Here is a 4,975-nt window from a genome sequence, read left to right as displayed (position 1 = left end):
CTTATGGCATGAGAGCAAAAATTATCATGGGTTTAGCACTTTAGAGAGAGATCTGTGGGTTCCTTATGAGGTACAGAGGTTCTATTGGAGAGGGAGAGAGGTTCTAAGGAGGTTTGATGAAGAGGAGAAGGATGGTGAAGATTTTAACTCACAAAGCTTCTCAATCTGCCAAAACAAGAGAAATAAAGGAAAATGAGGAAGGATAGCACGAAAATTCCTGGGTTTGCATGTGAGAGAGAAAGCTTGCTCTCTGAAGGTTGTGGGTTGTCTCTGTTGGGTAGGGGAAGGCTCAATTTATAGTTGCTGGAAATCACCATTTTTCAAGAAACCCTAATGGCTTCTACTTATTTTGGCTAAGTTTTTTCTTCCTTTCTCCTCCTCTTCTCTTACTTTCCTTTCTTGGCAAAGATTGTTGTCTATTTACATGAAGGGGATTTTGGGGCTCAACATCCTCCTTTCTTTGGGAGCTTCCACTCTTGGGTTTTTCTTCTTTCCTTTCTCTGTTTAACCAAATCTGGCGAAGGAAAGGAAATGAAGATACATTTAGGATGCTTCGATAGCATGCAAGTACTCATCGATTCTTTTTCTTGGGATTTGTTTCAATTGCCAACCTCTCTTCACGTGTCCTCTGTTTTCTTCAAACAAAAGCTGAGGTTTTTGTGTTTTAGGACTTTTATATGGGCCAAGGTGATTTTCTAAGCAAATGGTTTTTATTAAACATTGGGCTTCTTAGTTTGGGCTTTATTTTGGTTGGATTGTTTTGCTTGGGTATTGGGCTATTTCCTCTCTTGTGCTTACCCACGTTTGAGCCTAAGAAAATGGGCTTGAGTCCCGAGGCCCCCAAGTGACCCGAGTTCTCGGCCCATGAATGGGCCCCATGACAATTGTTACCATCCATTCAAGCAAAGGCATTTGGTGGAGAAGTGCGATTGGGTGTGAAATAATAATTTCCACTTGGCATGGCATGTTGCTTGGCATGCTTTTAAATATGACGCTTGATAGGATAATTGGCATGGATTTGCAGAGCTAAATGCATTTAATAATTTTAATCTCAATTCCTAGCTCGACGGATTTTTTATTTAGCATGGCGTGTGGAGTATGACTCGTGTATGTCATACTTTCATGTGCTCCAAATCGGATCTTTTTCTAATAATATATCGTCTTGGGCTAGAAATTTATTGCCCAACCATGGATTTTTTGGGCCTCAACAACTTTCAAGCATTCTTCAAGTGGCTTTGCATTTCCCCACAAAGCCATTATTTCTAGCCAACCGAAAAATAGAAGAGTGATAAAATAGTCATCTTCTCTAATATTGTAATGAGCAAGAGAGCTTCAATTCTTTGTTTTGGTTCTTACTTTCCCTTCAATAATATATATTAGAGGAATGCTAATTAACTATCACAATTCCAACATACAATAGTGTATATATATATATATATATATATATACCATATAATACATTAAAAGCCAAGTTATTTGGGCTTTCTATTTCTAACAGTTGGAGAAACTCACTGTAAAATTACATTCAATTTAAAATTCTTAGTTAATAAATTGAAACCAAAGATTAAAACAAGCACATTAAACATAGATCAACTTACACACTTTTTGAAAGGTTCAACTTCATCACAATTGTCGAGGATATACCAATAAGCTGATTACATTTCCAACTTTGACCATTGAACCATTTTGTAGCCACCACACGGGCTTGCTTTGTGCACGAAAACTGATAACTTTGCATTGGTTTCACCACCATCATTGTTTCGTTCATGATGAGAGGAAATAATTTCACCATTACGGAGATACATTGAACAAAAAGTTAATGATTCGTTTGAAATGTATCCCTCAACAATGGACCATTCAGGCCGAGCTCTATTATGTACATAACTTTTTAGCTTCCCTAACATTTTGTACCACACATAATAATATATTATGTGGACAATACAAAAGAATTCAAGATCAAGTTAATAAAATGTCACAAAAAATAAGCAATACCTCTCTATCGGGTACATCCATCGATATCCTACTGGGCCTACAAGTTTTGCCTCATGTGATAAATGGATAGCTAAATGAACCATAACATCGAAGAAAGTAGGTGGAAATATTTTCTCAAGTTTGCATAATATGAACACAATATCAACCTCCAACCTATCCAAATCTTCAAATTTTAACGTCTTTGTACAAATCTGTTGGAAAGAGTTTGACAATTCCATAAGCGGTGCACACACCTTTTTTGGCAAGTACGGTCGAATCTCAACAAGTGGAAGTCGTTGAAGCAAAACATGACAATCATAACTCTTCAAACCCGATATTTTCCCACATTCTTTAACATTCTTTGATATGTTGGCTGCATACCCATCTGGAAATTTTACAGATTTCAAAAATTCACAAAATGATTGACGTTGATGTGGTGACAACGTGTAGATTGTTGGGTACTTTTTAACTAAGCTAGTTTCATTTCTATGTAAGTGCAAAGCCCTTCTTATATCATGTCTATCATATCCAAACGTGCATTGATCGTGTCTTTTGTCTTTCCTTTTATGTTCAATAGTGTCCCAACATTGTTATCACATATATTCTTCTCAATGTGACATCCAAATTATGTCTTATTTTCAATTTAGACCAATACTCCAATTCAAAGAAAATACTCTCTCTCTTTTTTCCAATTTAATTCCATAGGTATTCGTTTCCTCTTTCTATCATAATTATCAGGGTGCTTACCACACTTACAAGGTCTGAGATGATTGAATTGAAGTAATATCTCATCACCAGAGAATACCCTCAGTTGATCACGCATCTCATACTTTCCATCAAAGTCACAACTTTTAAGCCACGAATGATTCCTTCTCAAATAATGACGATGCCCCATGTAACAAATTTTATTTCTCAACTTGGTATATGATGTGTCCTCAAGACACACGGGACATGCCAAGTAACCTTTAGTGCTCCATCCAGACAAATTGCCATAAGCAGAAAAATCGTTAATTGTCTATATCACAGTTGTCCGCATCTTAAATCCAAATCAGTAAACTTATCATAAGTTGGAACACCCTCCCACAACTCCTTAAGCTCATCAATTAATGGGCGCACATACACATCAACATCCTTTCCTTGTGCTTTTGGACCTGGAATAAGCAATGTCATGATTGAGTATTGTTGTTTCATACACATCCAAGGTGGAAGATTATATGGAACAACCACCACCGGCCACATGCTATAACTTGTGTTCATACTTCCAAATGGGTTGAACTCGTCTGTTGCAAGGCCTAACCTTATATTTCTAGGTTCCTAAGCAAACTTAGGGTACTGACAGTCGAACTCCTTCCAAGCAATACTATCAGCTAGATGCCTCATAACACCTATACTCATCAACTCGTTTATCAAAGTGCCACCTCATTTGACTAGCTGTATGTTTTGACATGAACATTCTTTGTAATCTTGGCTTCAGAGGAAAATAACGCAATACTTTTTGTGGAACCTTTTTTTTTCATTAGTACTGATTTATATCTTAGCTCATTGCACTCAGGACATTTATCCTTCCCAACATGCTCTTTATAAAACAAAGCACAATCGTTCACACAAGCATCAATATTTTCTTGCCCTAGACCTAAATTTTTTAACATCTTATTCGTAACATAATAAGTAATTAGAAAATTATGTGGCTTAGGACAAGCCCAATTTAGTATCTCTAACAATATATCAAATGATTTGTTAGTCCAATAATTTTCAAGTTTGGTCTGCATTAACCTTACTATGATGGTCAAAACTGAAAGCTCATTAGTACCGAGAAAAAGTTCTCACTTGGCCTCAACCATTAACTTCTCATACTTATTAGCCACAACCCTGTGCACATTAGTTTCATCATCTTCCCTCTCACCTACACCTTCATTGTACCTCCAAAAGTATCATATTCTCCATGCAAATCTTGATTCATGTCTCGAGGAAATGCATCATTTAAGATATCATAAGTAACATCATTGGGTCCAAGTGCCTTTACACCATTTTGATGAGTTGTATCTTGTTTGGGTAACTCAAATTTTTCCCCGTGGAATATCCATGTGTGATAAACAGCAGACATTTCATACTCCCACAAATGTGCATGGACAATTTGAAGAGCATGTCATCTCGTATTTGGACATTTCTTGCAAAGACACCTTGTCTCATTTTTTTCATTCACATGTTGAATTGCTACTCCAATAAATGATGCAATACCATCCATATATTCCTTACTCAACCTACTTTTCACCTTAATCCATTGTCTATCCATGTGAACGTCCCGTAACATAATTTAGGTGACATCACATTCTTTCCAAACATTAAGATGTCTTCTTATAACACATAAAGTTTTGTATATCTATGCTATTTTAAATAGTATGCATAGTTAGTTAATTATCGTATTATTCATGTATTACTTATGTTTTCCGTACACTTATAACATATATGGAAAAATTTGTGTTTGACATATGTTATCAAAGATATGCAAACATATCATTCATGTATTATAGGCGTATTGACATATTTTCCAAACAGGGGCCCAAGGTATTGTATATGCATAAGTTCCAAGTTGGAACAATTACCGAAGCCTACAAATTTTTGGGCCAAGTAAATCTAGAAAGTTCCTAGATACGTACCTCAGTGATTGTTGAACCCTTGACCACATAGGTAGGGTTCGCGGGCCAACCCAAAAGTTTTGGGTTGGGGGTAGGCCTCACGAGCTTTTTTTGAATTTTAGAGATGAGCCCGCTCGATGTTCAACTGTAAAGACTGAGAGATTTTATATCTTTATTTTATTATATGTAAAATGGAGATAATTTTTGTGTGGTACTGGATAGGTTTGTGTGTTATGAGTGGTCTTTTGGGTGAGGCAACCGAATTTTTTGTATATTATTGTAATTTTGGGCATCTTTAATTAGTGGTTTCTAAAAGCTGGTAATGAATGGAAAAGGGGTGACTTTAAATGAAACATTTAGATTATGAA

General features: G+C 36.2%; 1 pseudogene; it reads right to left on the bottom strand.

The window, feature by feature from the left end:
• Positions 1-1,655: 1,655 nt before the first annotated feature.
• Positions 1,656-4,264, bottom strand: LOC148918296 (uncharacterized; annotated as a pseudogene).
• Between the last annotated feature and the right edge of the window lie 711 nt (positions 4,265-4,975).

Source organism: Prunus mume, linkage group LG4, assembly GCF_029339155.1.
Source record: "Prunus mume cultivar Tortuosa linkage group LG4, ASM2933915v1, whole genome shotgun sequence".
NCBI classification, from domain to species: domain Eukaryota; kingdom Viridiplantae; phylum Streptophyta; class Magnoliopsida; order Rosales; family Rosaceae; genus Prunus; species Prunus mume.
The sequence above is the reverse complement of the archived record's forward strand: the minus strand, read 5'-3'. Positions and strand labels throughout refer to the sequence as shown.